Source organism: Pseudorca crassidens, chromosome 13 (assembly GCF_039906515.1).
Source record: "Pseudorca crassidens isolate mPseCra1 chromosome 13, mPseCra1.hap1, whole genome shotgun sequence".
NCBI lineage: Eukaryota > Metazoa > Chordata > Mammalia > Artiodactyla > Delphinidae > Pseudorca > Pseudorca crassidens.
The window spans coordinates 60018364-60036173 of NC_090308.1; the positions used below are offsets into that span (position 1 = coordinate 60018364).

The 17810-nt window shown below is 43.3% G+C and overlaps 1 protein-coding gene across 8 annotated transcripts in view; it reads right to left on the bottom strand.

The window, feature by feature from the left end:
* Positions 1-15912, bottom strand: part of KLHL32 (kelch like family member 32) — a 232461-nt gene extending 216549 nt beyond the window's left edge. For 7 of the 8 annotated variants that reach the window (XR_010933800.1, XM_067702536.1, XM_067702533.1 and 4 more), the window contains exon 1: positions 15535-15912. The gene's annotated coding sequence lies outside the window, so the exon portion shown is untranslated. Of the gene's footprint in view, positions 1-15501 lie in introns of all 8 variants that reach the window. The other variant, XM_067702530.1, reaches the window with a different exon arrangement.
* Positions 15913-17810: the final 1898 nt, after the last annotated feature.

Sequence of the window (17810 nt, forward strand, 5' to 3'; positions counted from 1 at the left end):
ATAAATAACTTTCCAAACAACTAGTAAACAAAAGAACCAGGATTCAACCTTAGGGCTCTCTTTCTCTAAAGGCATCCCACTGATGCACCCCACTGCCGCTGCTACACAAAGCAAGAAAGGCAGCTACAAGCAGCCAAAGCCCCACTGGCTGTGGAGGAGGTAAGTGGCTGGTGGACACTGTAGTCCAAAGATAGCTTTAATATCACTTGTCATCGAAAAGGGCCAGAGCAGGCAAAAGCAGTAACAACAGCACGGAGAAGGTTGGATGTGACATCTGTGGCACAGGAGAAGCACCTGAGAAGGCTGGATCCCAGAAGAAAAGGTCTCCACTATGGGACCCAGCCCTGCCCAGTACCCTCCAGCAAGGAACAACAGCGTGAACACAGAACACAGAACAGTGAAATAGAGCCGAGGTCTGCTCCAGATGCTGGAGTGCCTTAGCCAGAAATGTGTTGTTTTGTTTCCACTGTGGAATTTATCCTGGAACTTTCCTTCACTACACTGGTGGCCAAAGAAACCCTTGATTAAATAAAAACAAAAATTAAAAACCTTGGTATAAAGCAAGTTTGGAAGTGTTGTTATTTTGAGAATACTCAACATAGGAAAATATAAGAGAGATAAATTACTGGATTCCTTTAAATAGCCAACTCCCAGAAGCTTTAAAGATTTTTTCATTGTTGTTTTATTAAATCTCGCATTACTTGACAAAGAGGCTTAGAAATTAGATATACATAATACTAGAGGTTATAGAGAAACCTTTCAGTACCTCCTGAAAGCCTGTTTATTTACAGAGCCTGAGAAAGGGAGATGGTTCACATTGGGAAGAATTAGAAGGCAGGTGGGGAAATGCTTTTTGTTTGTTTATTTCTTTCTTTTGTTTTAATTTAATTTTATTTTATTTTTTATTGGAGTATAATTGCTTTACAATGGTGTGTTAGTTTCTGCTTTATAACAAAGTGAATCAGTTATACATATACATATGTTCCCATATCTCTTCCCTCTTGCGTCTCCCTCCCTCCCACCCTCCCTATCCCACACCTCCAGGTGGTCACAAAGCACCGAGCTGATCTCCCTGTGCTATGATAGCTAGTGGGAAGCAGCTGCATAGCACAGGGAAATGCTTTTTGAGACTAATTTAGCCACGGGTCTTAGAGTCACAGGGGTTTTTAGAAAGAAGAGTAAGATAAAGAAAGCCAAGTTTCTAAAGAGATTAGTCTGCAGCAGTCCACAGGAAGGGATGGAAGAAAAAAGAAAGTGGCACAGAGACACCAGTAAAGAAGCTACAGCGCTAAAGACGTGAATCAGAAAAGCAGCCAGGAGAACAGAGGGGAGAGGAGGGCATGCGAGATGCTGGGAAGGAGAAACTGAGAGGCCTGGGGACTGAATACTGAGATGACAGCCTAGTTAGCTGCAGGTAAGGTCAGACACACACGAATAGGGTAATATTTTACATTTACACAAACATGCAGCTCCTTTAACCCACACTTCCTGAGCACTGGTGGTACCAAGTCAGAGAAGACCAAGATTCAAATGTCTACAAAAGGCACATTGATTGATACAGAAGATCAGAGGTTACCTAGGATGGAGTGGGAGTGGGAATAAACTTTGGGGGTTGATACAAATGTTCTAAAAGTGGATTGAGGTGATGGCTGCACAACTCTATAAACATAGACTAAAAATTATTAAGCTGTGCACTTACAATGGGTGAACTTTATGGTCTGTAAATTCACCCTCAGTAAAGCTGTTCTTTTTTTTTTTTTTTTTTTGGAACAGATAAAGGTTTATTGCAGGGCCATGCAAGGAGACGGTGGCTCATGCCTTAAAAAGCCCAAACTCCCCGAAAGCTTTCAGCAAATCCCATATATAGGAAAGATGAGGGAGGGGCGCGGTTAGTTGTTGCAAAATTTTTGGTTTCAGATCCTTTGTTCTTGAGGTCAGGTAATGACGTTCCTGTAAATCTCCACCAAAACAAATGTTATTCTCTGCTCTGACAGGAAAGCGCAAGGTCCCAAGGCACAACTTTCACCCTCAGAGGTCCAGGTCCTTCCTCATAAGAAGGGAGCCCCCGCTCAGGCCAGCTACCCTGTCCATGAGCATTCATCCAGCACTCAGGCTGGGTCCTCCCGCCAGTGCCCAGGCCCAGATGAAGAGGCAGATCTTAGCTGGCAGTGCCTTCAGGGTCAGGTCCCCAGACCCTACCCAGAAGTCGTCACTGAGGGAGTAAGGCACCCAGGATCCAGCTGGCCCTCAGGCCACCCAAACACGGGGGTGGGGGGGTATGCCGGGTCCTGCAGACTGCAACCCGTGCAGACTGCTACTGCCACTAGGTCGCAGAGGCAGGGACAGGGGAGAGGTTCGCATTGCCCAAAAGCCTGGGCCCACTCAGTGGGTGGCCATGGCGAAGGCTCTGGAACTCTGCAGGACACAGCCCCCAGCCTTCTCCCCAGGCCCCCCAGCTCACCCGCCAGCCAGAGGCTGGAGGGCCTACAGCAGCGGTCCCCAATCTTTTTGGCACCAGGGACTACTTTTGCAGAAGACACTTTGACCACAGACCGGGTTGGGGGAGAGTTCAGACGGTAATGCAAGCAATGGGGAGCGGCAGATGAAGCTTCAATCACTCCCTTCTGCTCACCGCCTGCTGTGCGGCCCAGGGCATGGTAACCCCTGGCCAGGAGGACCCAGGGGAGAAGGCTGCGACCGGCCTCTTACCGCACTCTCTGCCGCAACAACCACCACTCAGCCGACCGATGGCCCAGCGGGGCCTCTAACCACCACACTAGTGGTCTTGTGCTAAGTAATGGTCGTTCAGGTGTGTCTGCTAACAGCTGCGTGCCACCTTACTTCTATTACAATTCCTCCCTTTTCTGTGATACTCCTCAATATTGAGGAGAAAATGTGGGTATGTCTTGAGTAGAGTGGTTAATCATAAACTCAGTAGAGGAACGGGGTTTTAGGGGGACTTGGTTTCAACCTCCAATCCTGTTTCATCCTTCACAAATTAGCAAAGCTGTTCTTAAAAAGTGATGAGAGCTATGGAGAAGGGACAGTAATACACGGTAAGGAGAATTGAGGTGGGGGGTAGTTTTCGTTTTAAATAGGCGATCACAGTGGACCTCAGTGAGAAGGTGACATTTGCGCAAGGACCCAAAGGAGGTGAGGGAGGGAGCCTGGGGACAGCCAAGAGGAGGAGAGTCCAGGTAGAGGAAACCAGGGACGACGTGCGCAGGTTCTAAAGTAGAAAAGGAGGCCAGTGAGACCAGGGCAGGAGTGGACAGTGAACAGTAGAAGGTAAGGAAAGAGGAGGACAGGAGGGGATAGATGGTATAGATTGCGTTGGTTCTCGGGATGGAATCTAATGCAATTTTAAGCTAAAGACTAAGGTGATCTCACTCAGCTTTTAAAAGGATCACCCCAGCTGCAGTACTAGGAACAGTCTCTGGGAAGCAACGGTGACCAGCCGGGAATCTGCTGCAGTAGTTTAAGCATCAGCTGGTGTTGACTGGGGCAATGGTGGGAGCAGAAAGGTGGTCAGAAACGGTCAGATTCCAGGTATATTTTGAAGGTAAAACCAAAAGAATTTCCTGACTGCTTGGATGCGAGCTGTCAGAGAAAGAAGCAAGGATGACTCCACGGTTCTGGGCCTGAGCAGCTAAAGATGGGGAAGCTCTGGATGAGGCAGGTTTGAAGGAAAAAAATTAAAAAGCATGTACTGGGAACTTTACTACTAAACTATATCTGCCAAAGTCACTTCACATAATTTTGGTAACATTCTTCCAAAGGCCAATTTGACTCTAAGGTAGGTTTCCTTCCAACATGTTCATTAGTTAGGGTACTTTAGGGAAATGAATTGGCCATGCAAAATGTAGAAATGTTTATTTAAAATTCTGATTCTTGGCCTTTTTATTCTTAGGACTGCTGAACAGCTTATTTTCTTATAACTTCTTAATTATGCTTCTAATGACATTAGATTTAACCTGCCTGGAAAGGTCCTGCTGTTGGTCCAAAGTGAACCAACAGAAAAGAGCAGTGACACCAGTGACAGTCACTTATCCCTCAGGGATTCTTTACTTAAACAGAGCCACTGAGCTGGGAAAAGGCCCAATCAATGAATGCTGGGCTATGTTAATGAACTCCATCTCCTATAAAAATATCAGTGTTAGAGCAAAATTCATGAAGTGTCACAAAGAAGTGCCCAAATTCAAGGTCAATCTCTCTTGTGAGTTATTTCTCCTTAGAAGAAGGCTCTCTAAAGAGATGAAGGTAGAAGAGGTTAAATTCCTATCTGTAGATTTAAATAATACCTACTCTCATTTCACGATGTAAAATACAGATTTTTCTTTCTTGCACTTCTAAATTTATGTGTGGGTGTTGGGTTCTCTCTATTTATTCTGCACATCTGGCCACCGGACTTCTCCATGAGATCATTATCATTAATACGCGAGTTAGAAATACACATTAGGCTCAGCAGCTGTGCCCAAGGCCATTACTTCCTCTCATTTGGCACAGGTGGCCAAAGAGATGATTCTGGCAGACGAGCCAAGTGCTAGCCACCTAATGAAGCTGCAGCCTCAAAACCAACTGATGGTAAATGCAGTTTTAAGTTATCCTCATGCACTTCCCTCCCCCTCCCTCTCTCCCCACTGCTCTCATCCTTGCCACAAAAAGCAGAAGAAAGAGTACACCCTAACTCTAATTTGCCAAAGCTCTAAACACACCATTTCATCTGATTCTCCAAGGAGGAAAAGGTAACTCAACAAAACAATTCCAGTTCTAAAATGGTCATTCTTTAGGTCAAAAGCCTTTTTTCTTCAACTCAAAAATAATCCTGCAAAAGGGATTAAGCTGGTTTGTACCTAACTCAGTATCAGAGAAACCATCACAATAGTGATAATAGTGATTAAACGAACATGGACAAGTATGAGTATAGTATCTGCCCTTCTTTCATATGCTCACACGCCTTAAAATGACTTCTCTTAAAACTATAAGTAGGCAATATCCTCACCATGCATAACTCTCTTAGATTGTAAAGTTCACTTATAATTTCGTAAGCTGTTTAATGGCAAGGTTTCTTTTTCTCCTTATCTGTATGCTGGTGCATAAGAGTTGCATATCTCCTCAAAATGCCTGATATTCAAATGTTTTGATGCTTTAAGATCATGATAGTGAAGAAGGTCATGAAATTCCCCTCAGACATAAAAGACGCACATACATAGTCACACTCTGTTTCAGCCAGTTTCTGAGGACAGAATATTAAATTTAAAAGCCTATTAAAGACCTGCAAAACACCCTCCAAACCTTCCCTAAAATAAAGAGCAAACGACAATTCAAAATTACGATTTCTCTGCTCCCAGAGAAATCCTGCTATAAAGATCTATACTATTCTGCCACAGTTCACTACAGATAGACCTGTTAATCAATGACTCACAGGACTTTATCCACAGTAGAAACTATATTCTCCAGTTGGCTTATATAATGCCATGTAATCACCCTCAACACTCTAAATCTAAAAACGTATAAAAAAGCATCTGATTTTATCTTGTGCAGAAATGTCTATTTTTTTTAATCAATCAAACTGCTTCAACGTTGGATAATACTGCAATGAGGGTATTTATAAAGATGCTCTCTGCAGTGATTCACCTGATTACTTGTACACAAATCTGAGTGGAAAATCCTAACTTCTGTTTCAGCAGTGAAGATGTTAATCACACATTACGACTCCTATCCAGAGCACTTAGTAAAGAATCGCCTGCAATGTTTAAACGTCCACTGATGAGCCATAGAGTTGGGTGACCTCAGAACTTATTTACCTTGCTCTTTTCTGTTAAGTGTGAATGGCAAGAAAACTGAGGCCCAGATCCAGGTGGCACGGCGGGTTCCTGGGAGATAGGAATAAGGAGCAGAGTGTGTGCAGGTCACTGTGCTCTTGACCTGCAGCTCGGGGATTAGACCCACCATCAGAATCACTCGGGAAGGGTGTTCTAATACTCAAGGGCTCAGTACCAATACAGATTCCAACACAATAAATATAGACTCCAGGCATCTATATTTTTAAAACAACTCCAGGTCCTTCTGAGGACCATCTCTTTACAGAGCCTGGTTGCAACCTCTGTAGAACAGTGATCACATATGATTTTCTAAAGCAAGGCTTCAGAACAGCCAAACAAATCAATAATGGAGCTCTTTAGTATAAGCAAAGCTTTTAAAAAATAGATCTAATTTTGTTCTCATGATTCTCACTATTATCCCAGTTATAAAGGAGACTTGGCCACAGAGCTCCCGTGGCAGAGCTGGAACCTCAAGGACTCTGACTCCGAGGGCCCTTGTTCTCCAGATCCGCTTCATTGCGCATGGCCCCCAGGCTCACCTCACGTACAGAAATACAGCCAGTGAGGGATTTTCAGTTCTGCTCTGGGACCAAGCAACCACAGGTGGGAGCAGTCTTAAGAAAAGGCCTTATCAACACTGGCACTGCCCTCAGGAAGCCGGAAAGTTGGCCTGAGAGGGAAATGTGGCTGGTTCCTGTGAGGATCCTCTTTCCTGGCTGAGGTACTGATGGACGCTGCGCCACCATATAGAAAAATCCTCTCCTGAAACTCAATCCGCTCCCATCCCTGAGGCCAACCATGAAGTCCCAGATAAGAAGAGAGGGAACTAAAAAAGTTCTTGAGTCAGTGATACCTGGGCTTCTTATTTTTTTTATTTATTTATTTTTTAACATCTTTATTGGAGTATAATTGTTTTACAATGGTGTGTTAGTTTCTGCTGTATAACAAAGTGAATCAGTTATACATATACATATATCCCCATACCTCCTCCCTCTTGCAACTCCCTCCCTCCCTCCCTATCCCACCCCTCTAGGTGGTCACAAAACACGGAGCTGATCTCCCTGTGCTATGGGGCTGCTTCCCATTAGCTATCTCTTTTACATTTGGTAGTGTATATATGTCCATGCCACTCTCTCACTTCATCCCAGCTCACCCTTCCCCCTCCCTGTGTCCTCAAGTCCATTCTCTACGTCTGCATCTTTATTCCTGTCCTGCCCCTAGTGGGCTTCTTAAATATCTTGCTCTATGACTGGTTACTGTCCAACACACTTAATGGGCTCACTTAATGTTGAGATGCAAGAGGTCCTCTTTCATCCTTGCCTCTGGCTCTTCATCAATCAACACATGAATAAAGAAAAGGAACAGAATACCAATAGCTGCTGAGTGAGGCACTGCAAGTTTGCACATGAGCCAAGAATGACAGCAACAAAATTCTTAAGCAATCATAGGATATGGTTTTCCAAAAAGAGGTCAATATAGAGGAAGTAGAAGAACTCCAAGAATACAGTGCCCAAAAAGAAAAATACAGTAATCAAGGCACACATTGAGGAGGTCTGGGAAGTTCATGCCCCATTCGGACAAGGGGTAAAGTATGTCCTTATTTACAAAGGCAATACATAGCTAAACCACATAACTGACTCCTTCTGTCCCAATTCCACACTTATCAAACCCTGAGCCACAAAGAGACAAGGTGCTGGCCAATGAGCTCTGCCCACATCTGCAAACTGTTCAGCAGTTACGTACATCAAATATATCAATATTCCACTTTAAAGCAACTGAAAATATGTAGTGACAATAAATTAACTACAGACTTCTGGAGAGCAATATTGATAGAACAACATGAAACACAAATCAAAAGCTGACAACTTTGTGAAAGATAACAAGGTCAGAAAAGGAAATTTAACCATAAAACCCTACGGATGACACTAAGATTCACAAATTAGAGTTTCAGTAAGAAGTCAAGTTAAATACTGTGTAGAAAGGCCTTAGGGCTGTGCACGAGTTTCTCAAATGACATTTGATCAATTTGGAAGCCCTATCTTTAGATGATATTAAATACCTTCAAGAAATGATAAGTAGCTTTGACCCAAAGCTGAAGAAGATAAGCTGTGTCCAAATTAAATCAGATTGTAGGTAATTAATGTTTCCACAGAAGAAAAAACCAAAACCTTCATTCCATATTTCTTTAGGCTTTGAATTCTCAAAAAACCAATCAGTCATATCAGCTCAAAGACATCAGGCTGAGAAAGACTGGTGAATCTTTGCAGCTGAAGGGTTATTGGATTATATCTATACTACTGCCTATCACAAAAACAGCACTTTAAAAAAAAGTCTCCTGGGCTTCTCTGGTGGCGCAGTGGTTGAGAGTCTGCCTGCCAATGCAGGGGACACGGGTTCGTGCCCCGGTCCGGGAAGATCCCACATGCCGCGGAGAGGCTGGGCCCGTGAGCCATGGCCGCTGAGCCTGAGCGTCCGGAGCCTGTGCTCCACAACGGGAGAGGCCACAACAGTGAAAAAGGCCCACGTACTGCCAAAAAAAAAAAAAAGTCTCCTTTCAGGGAGTGTCAAACAGAATAGATGAGGAAGCAAGTCAAAGAGAGACTCTATCAAAATAAATCTCTTCCATTGGGATATCTACCTCAATTGTGAATCTAAATTTCCAAAATAATAACCACAGCTGTCACTTGGGAAGTGGTTGAGAATATGCTCATATTAAAAGACTTTTTTTCCTTAGTAATATGATTTTGTAACTTTGCTGTTGTGTGAATTAGATGCAAACACAAGATGTGGCACTGATGTCATCTTGGCTACCATATTTTTCATCCTGGAATTCGAACCTCACTATAATAAATATCTACTATATACTGAATCTTTTTTTTTTAAGTTTACTATATTCTCTTCTGGATTCGCAGAGAGTAAAGACATAGGTAAAGGATATTCTGTCTTTGACAAACGATCACAAATTTAACATAAGCAATTCCCTAAGCCTTTCTTATTTTAGGTATCTAAACTAATGTTACTTACCAACTACTAAACATATATCTGAATTATTATATTGCAACATATTTAAAGAAACACTGAAATACATACATACATACATACATACATACATACCAGAGCACATTTAGCACAAGAAACAGTCTTTTCTGTAATGAAGTGCTTTGTAATTCGCTGTATGATAAAAACAGAACTTAGCATGGTATATAGGCTCCTAAAATTTACTGCTCAGACTACCTTCCTATAAATGTTCTTTGTTATCACTACTACTAGTACGCTGCTAGTAGTTCCCATGGCTGTCTGGGTTACCCCAAGCCCAAGAGCTGGGGGGTAACCTTGAAAAAAGTCAGGACACACTAACCTCATCTGCACTCCTAGGTCATCAGAGAACCAAATGATATCAAAAAAGCAGAAAGATTACTCTGCCGCTTGTGAAGATAAGGACTTGCTTGGCAGGGGCGGGGGAGGGGACAGAGAGAGGTACAGAGAAAAAAAGAAAAAAATAGATTTAACTAGGAAGTATTCTCTTTCGGAAGACTTTAATCCTATCTGACTTGAAAGTGAATTTGAAGAGTTTTTTCTTTGAGCCTGGGGAGCTCTTGACCTTTTCATAAAATTTACATAATTCAGCATGAAGGGAAACCCCTAGTTGAATAGAAAGATGTTGGCAACTAGAACTTGATCTCAGAGAAAGGTTAGGAGGTCTGTACCCACCAGGTAATAGATGCTGCTTTTATTAATCCACAGGGGACACAAGAGGCAGCTCTGTGCTTTTTACAGATGGGGACCCCTGAAGAGATCCTATAATAGGGCCCCAGTGAGCTGCCTAGACAGGAGAAAACTGACCCTCCCTCCTTTTCCCTGTGGCTTCAGGAGTTGCAGAAAAGAGGGGGAAGGCTTGCCAGAGCCTCTGACAGACATTAACCCCAACATACACATTCCTCTCCCCAGGAGAGCCCACCTAAGCAGTCCACTGCTCACTCAAAGCTGCATTACACAAAGAGGCTAGCTCCTCGCTAAGGCTGGCAGACCAGATTAAGACATTTTACATGGGACATACAATTTAAGTGAATTCTATCCTCATGTTGAGGAAGGCAAAGGTAGGAGGGAAAGGGGAGGGAAAGGGAAGGAATTAGTGAGTACTGAGATTTTATTATGCACTGGGCATTGTGCTAGATGTTTACTATGCATATCTTATTTAGTCTGAGAATAGCCCTGTCATCAAGGTAATAGAATTCCCATTTTACAGATGAGGAAAATGAGACTGAGGGGAGATATGTTAGCTCGATCCCAGAGCCAGTACCAAGATCACACCGCCAAGAAGTGTCAGGTTTAGCATTCAAATCCAGGCTCCAAGGCTGTGCCACGCTACCGTGCACACAACGTGCAAGAACTGGAAGAACTAAAACTTATAAATAATAAGGCTTCTAAGGAATGATTTAAAAATGAGGCACCAGAACTTGTGTCATAAAAAATTGCAAAATGCCTCCTCCACTGCTCTTGGCATCTGTCCCATTAGCATTGACTGTGTTCCCACTGAAGCGATCAGCTTGGATGGGACTACTTATTCGAACAATATCCTGTATGCCAAACAGGCTGTGCTGGGGAGTAGGGGGATTATAGAAAAGTCCTGCTTCTAAGTAACTGGAACTAGCTCATCTGGCATGGAAAGTAGACTATATTATACCTCAAACAAACATGTAGGAGAAAGTCAAGAGTCTACGAAAACTGCCAAAGATTTTCCTTCTTCATTTAAAAATCATCTTATCAGTCAGTTAATTCCAACCTTGTAAAACTCTCTTAGACAAATTTACAGCTTTCAGTGCTTTCACCATATGTGGAATTAATCTGACTCCAAGTCAGGTTTGCAACTGTTATTTTTTTATACATAGTTCTTCTTAAAATCTCATCGAAATTTATAGCGCCGTATGTCTAAATCAAGTTAAATTAAATGCATTAGTGCATCACAATGTGCATATGAAACATGGCAAGAGCAAAAGAAGTATGAAGAAAGTTGAGTGCTTCTTCCACCTCTTAGGTAAAGATCTCAGCAAGAAGGGTGTGAGCATGAAGGACCCTATCAGAATCACAGAACCAGGGAAAAGATGAACAAAACGAATTTCATCTATTTATTCCCAATAAGTGGGAAAGCAAGATGTTCTGGGATCAATTCTCAAGTTCTACTCTCCAAACTGGAAGAAATTCTGAGATAATGGGAACCAGATACAGAAGGAAGGAAGGGGGGGAGTGTAAGGCACTGCCTGACACAGAGACAAAACCAGGTCTATCTCCACTGTCATCAAAAGCTCTGTTTAATAAGAAAGAAGGGCTCCTAACATCACGTGTTCATAATATTTTCCATTACTTGCCAAATATATCTGTGAAGAGCAAATCATCACATTGGCTTATGCTGTACTTGATGGGAATTAAAATCCCTCCAACTTCAAAGCGAACTCCTGTCATGCCAAATGTCCTCGGTGCTAGACTCTAGCTGGCTGTCATGTTTTCTATTTTATTTCATCCTGTTATCTTGTGCCCATGATTCTCACAGGCAGTTCTCCCACCCAGTCATTCCAAATCTAGTACTTGAATCCAAGTCTAACTTCCACTTACTTGTCACATTTTTTATTTCATATTTCCACCCAGGAAACTAAAAGTTGACCCAATCAGGATCAAGAGTAGAGGACATTTATCTGTTACTAAAGGCTTCTCTCTGGGTGTGAGTGTAGATTTCCAAACAGCTAACACACAGCATACATATCTCCTCACTTATCCCACAGATAAGAGACTTCATCAAAGGTGTATCTAACATTGAAATCTCTATCTGCAAGAGCCTCCCTAACCTCCAAGCCTGTGACCCTACGAAAAGAAAATGTTTACACTGATATGTTCTTTTCTCATCTAATTTTCACAATCTCTTTCCCTTTGCTAAAAATCCAGGTATTTGTCCACTCTAATTGCATTCATGTAAAATATCTATACATGCTTTCTTTCCACAGAAAAGTGATAACACGAGAGGAAATTATGTGCCAGTTGTTAGATGTTAAGAATACAGACACGCCATAACAGTTAATGGGTATTTATTGTGTACCAGACTCTGTATAGAGAACTTAATACTTGGTTCATCCTTTGCCTTATGTTCAGTCTTTTAGAAGAATCAGCACTACACTCTCTGGATTCTCCTCTATGTCTACAACTGCCCTCTTGGTCTCCTCCACCAACTTGTCTTCCTCCACCCCCTCCCTACATCCCCAGTTCCTTCTTCTTGCTGCACTCCAATTGGAGATCATTCCCACAGCCTGTGTCATCCCTTCAGCTACAATGATGAACTCATCAGTATAAGAGATCATGTACATTATCCTCTCAGCTCACAGTTCCAACTGACTGTCTGGCAGAACCTTCCATCTTTCGATCGAGGTCCAGCATTAATACTCCTCCTACACAGGATTTACCTGACCTCCACAGTCAGAATATTTTTTTAATTTTTTTCTTGTATCTGTGTTTCTGTGGGATTTTGTATCTCTGTCGTAGCATTTAACACACAACTGCCTCAAAATCACAATTATATACATGTCTATAACCTCCACTAGGTAACTGACAGAGAAGAGGGGGTATGAAGTGAGAAGAGCTGCTGAGGTTTAAAGTTTTCTTTCACTGGTCCAGTTTAACATCACGTAATCTTGGATTCTTCATCTGTCAAATGGAAATAACATGCTCACTTTATAGGGATGTTGTGAAGACAATATGGAAAGCAGTTTGCAGGTAGAAGGGGCTGGAAAAGTAGAAGCTGCCAGGAGCAATATGTTTGTTTGCTTTGAATCCTTAAGGGCAGAGATGTTATCTCCACAACACCCAGCCAGGACTTTGTTATATTAGTACTGACTAACATCTTCATGCTCTTTTATTAGATGTGCGACACATTTCCAGGAATTGAAAACTGAAATTTACTTATTTATCACTAAAGCCTCCTTCCAGAGGATGATTTTAGAATAACAGAACTATTAGAAGCGACTGTCCAAGTGTTGGTTCTTTCTTTTTTAATGAGACCTATTTGGATCCACAAAAGGAATGATGTAAATAAAATAACACTCCTTTCTGACCACCAGCTCTGCTTCAGTGAAGTCTACTGACGTCTTTGTAGTTTAGTAGACATATGAGAAAGTGGCAGCCTCTCAAAAATATTTGCTTCATTACAAGATTACTTAAGGAGTAGAGTATTTTCTCTGCCAGGGTCCTGGAATCGAACGTCCCTTTGAGTTTCCAGTTACATTTTTGTTTCTATTCTGTGGTAGGTTTTAACTAATTACCTAAAGCCTTAATAGGAACTTTTCATTGAAAGGTTCAGGATGCTCCTTTTTTCTGACCAACTTTCTATTCTACCTCTTCCTGCAATGATAGGTACCCGACTGACTTTTCCTACACTTCTTAGTCCTATGCGCAGAACAAATTGTTACGAGCATGAAAAGTTTTAAACTATAAATGCTTTTGCTTCACCAGATTCAAAAATTCCGCTTTTGGAGCACTTCATGCTCTTTCATTTTCTCTGAGATGTGAGAAAGAGACCTAGGAACCCTCAGGAACAAACCTGGACCTGTTTATTGGATGTTGAGCATGTCTGTTAGAGACTTTAATATCAAAATCAGAAAACTCCCAATCACTCTCATAATGATGGATGTATTTGTTTACATCAGTATTGTTAGAGAAAAACAGTTTAGAATTGAATGAGACCTCACTAGTTATGGATTGCAAACTGGTAGGCCCCAGGCCACTCGTGGCCCAGATACATTTTTAATGTGGTCCTTACAGTTTTTTAAATTAAAGACACTTCAAATTTAAAAATCTGGAAGTTTCTTTTTTTCTTGAAAAAAAGAGAACCTTTTAAAGCCAGGGTGGCGACAACCAGCAACAGGCAAGTAGGAGCTGCCCCTTTACAGTGGTTTGCATGTTCCAGCCATAATCCACACCACCTCTCTCCCACGTGTTTCCCACTGGGGCTGCTCCAGTCCCTTACCTTGCCTGTCAGACCCCTGCACACACTGGACAAGCAGACACAGGATTTTTTAAAACGCAAAGAGCCTGGATCCAAAAAGGGCTTTCCCATTCACTAGCTCTGTGACCTTGAGCAAGCTCTGAGTCTAGGTCCCTCAGCTTTAAACTGAAGATACTTCCTTAACCTCACAAAGTTGTTATGGGGATTAAAAAGAAGTGTACAGAAAGTACTTTGTAAACTGGAATATAAAATGTTTGTCATCTTATTCATTTCACAGCACCTGCCCACCGTCAGTAGCACAAATCCCCTCCACCTACCTCAGTTATGATCGCTTCCATTCTTCCTCCTATAATTACACTCTGTATGACACAGTTTAAAATCTAAATAAAAACAATTTGATATATTTCCTGGCCTCACTTAATAAAAGGTAGAAAAAAGAAACAAATATCAAAGGAAAACAAAATGAACTGTTGAATGCCAGTGGGTCTTTACTAGGCCATTTCTGTTTGTAATGAAGGTATGAAGTTAGTGCAGAGTGTAATTACTGGACTGCAGATCTCTCCAAGTGCTGTGTGATAAGTTCACCCATCAGGTGCCTGAGGCCTAAAGGTGAAACTGACAGCCCAGTTCCTAGGGGTTCCTGTGAGACAGACCTCCTCTTGGGCCTCAACAGTGCTCCAGTAAAGGATCCAATCTATCAGAAAAAAACCAACAGGTTCTAGAAAGCTGGGCTTCCTTCCTCTCTGCATTTTAATATAAGCTCTAAAAGCTTAGAATCTGGTGTATTAAGCTATGGCACACATTTTATATCTATATCTACCTACATATAGATATACATCAAAAATCAATAAGAGACTTGAAAGAAGACAGAATCTTCTCAGAAATGGGCAGAGGTGCAAAAAACTGCACTCAAAGAGTGATGCAGTGGATACAGAAATGTTAACAAAGACGTATGCTATGAAAGCTATCTCCTTACGTTAGGAATTCGCATATGTATTCCTGTTCTGGTCATTTTACAACAGAAGATCATCCTTCTGTGGGGAACCATAATTAATTCATCTTCTGCTTTTAATGTTAAGACAATCACGCCTGAGTGAACTGCAAAATATACTGTGGAAAGAGAGGGGAAGAAGGGATTTTAATTGGAATCAGCGTTCTTTATAAGATCACCAAAATGGGAGTAATTTATGATTCAAGACTCAATCCGTTGAAAAATCCATCTGACGAATCCTTTTTAAAGCACTCCATACAGTGCAATTACCGCTTTTCTTGAAGTTGAATGAAACCGTCGCCTGAATACAGATTAACGAATGCCAAATTACCACAAGGTCCTCAGTGTGCATTTCACTTTTAAAAATCAAGATAAATAACAGCGTCATTTAAGAAACCAGTTCTTTCAACAGACGCCCCAAGGCTGATGTTTAAGCAAGTCTCCTTGGCAACCAAGGAGCAAAGTACATCTTGGGCTACGAGGAAGGGGAGAAAAGGGGGAGCAACTCCAGGGCTGGGTAGAATAAGTAACCGGGAATAGTAATTGCTCCCGCTAGACGACGCTGCTAGAGGCTGCATGCCCCTGAAATTTCAACTCCGGTCTCGCCCCCACTGGCTCACCAGCAGCCTCCCACCCTCTCCCTCCGGTCTGCAGGCACCAACCGCGAACAGGTTACAAGGAGAGAGAGACTAGCTTACCCGAGGGGGTGAGCGGTCTCCGGGGTTACGTACCCGAGGCGGCAGCGCAGGCACCGGGCTTTCCCTGATGCACAATGGCCCTGCTTCGCCCGACGACGCGGAGGTTAAGAGAAACCGCAGTAGCTTCTCTCTGCCGGTTTGGGGATGCAGTTGTGAAGAGCGAGCGCGCTAGCGCGTGTGTGCGCGTGTGTATGTGTGTGTCCGTGAACGTGTGTGCGAGAGTGTGTGTATCAGTGAGCGTGTGTGTGTCTGCGCGCTCCCGGACTCTCCCGCAGGGAAACAGTGTCTCCTAGTAAATGAAAGCAGCTGCCAGCCCCGCGGGTGGCGCGTCCAGCTCGCTCTGCTCTAGGCAACAGCGTCAGCCAGGACACGCACCTCGCCGGAACCGCGCGGGCTCAGACAGCGAAGGGCTCCGCCCCCTCCCGCCTCCGGCGAGCCAGCGCGCACGCACACCCCGCCCCCTCCGCCGGCGAGCGCGCGCGTCCCACCCCCGCCCCCGCCGCCGGGGAGGCGCGCACGCCGGACACCCCCGTCCCGCTCCCGACGGCGCGCCAGCGCGCGCGCCCGCTCTCCCCGGAAGTCGGCCTCCTCCACGACGGTCCTCTTTTGCTCTCCGGCACTTGCGCTGCTGGCCGCTGGATCGCTTGCACCGCCTGCAGTCTCAGCTGCGGCTCCTCCTGTGACGACCGAGATCCTGGGACCCAGCCCGCCTGTTCCCAGAGTGCCTCCCAGGGCTGGAGAGCGACCTGCGGGAACAGACGCCGTGACCCCAACTTGGTGTGACGGCAGGCTCTGGCCCTCTGCTTCCCTCCCCCGACCCAAATAACTTGTAAAGTTCAAATTGCTTCTATTCCTAGTGGCCCCTTTACAGGACCGATGTCGTGGCCCTCCTTAGGATAGCATACTTTATGGTACTGTCGAAAACGGCTTTCTGGTAACCTTAAGAAATGACAAGGTATCTCCAGGGATGGATGACGGAAGCCCTGAATCTGAGGAATGAGGAAGAGTATTTGGTTGCAGCTAACTCAGCATCGAAACTGCAAACAGACAGCAACCCCAGAATACCACCATTAAATTTCGGGGCCTGGCCCACTCGTGTCACTTGCGGGTCATTTCTGTCATTCCCGTGTAAAACATCCTTAGAAACGCAAACCTAAGCAAAGTGAATAATTTTGATAGGTGAAAATATTACATATTTCACTTTTGAATTGAAAACCTTGGTCCGATGTGGAGTTATGCAACCTGGTAAACATGAAATGAAACTCTAAATTGGAGTAAGCTGTGTTTTGTAGGAGTTCGGGGTTTAAAGTACTAGGAAGATGGAATTTCACAGAATGTCAAGTCCCTTCTCTTGCAGGTGTGTTCTTCCACAGTTGGGCTAGGAACAGTGCCCTGATCTATTTCAGGTGTCCCTAACATTCTCATTAGTCTCAAATCAGTAGTTCAGCATGTTTTCCACTTTCAGACCCACAAGTTTTCTGGCCCTGTCCCCCCATCACCCACTCCCTTGGGGCCCATCTGGCTTTCAGTGCTTCATTCCCATGGTCTTGGTATTTGGACTTTAGACCCTCGGTCCTACTTGTCTAGAAGTCTGGACACCAAGATAGGCACAGGGAAAAGAATGACAAACACCTGACTACAAACATTAAGTGCAGTGTCATTTTCTAGAATTTTTCATAAGCAGTTTTATATTTTTTATTAGGTGTTGTTTTATACCAGAAGATCAAATGTCGAAGAATGTTTGAACCCAAAATACTGACAATGACTTGGTGTCAATAAATAAAACATTCCCTTAAGGTTCATAAAGTATTTGTCACTAAAGTGAATGTACTTAAAACTTTAAACCCCGTCTATAAGGATTAGATTATCTGTTTGTTTGGAATAAACAGAAGCTATTTATCAAAAACAAATAGAAAAGCAAAGAATATAACAGTATTTACACAGAAAAAAATATGCCACCAACTCACCAACTGTGTGACTATGGAAGGGTTTCTTACTGCCCAAGCTGGGTCTGTCTTGTTCATCATTGTATTCCTACAAGCTAGCACAATGCCTGTCACATATTAGGGGCTCAATAAATATTGCTGACACATAGATACTGAGGATTACATAAGAAAATATACATTAAATGTCTAGTAAAATGTCTAGTTCAGAGAGGCAATTTTTTCCCTGTATGACTCCTTAAGATTGATTTAAAGCATAGTTTTATTTTAATTAAGAAAGACTTGGGCTTCCCTGGTGGTGTAGTGGTTGAGAGTCTGCCTGCCGATACAAGGGACACGGGTTCGTGCCCCGGTCTGGGAAGATCC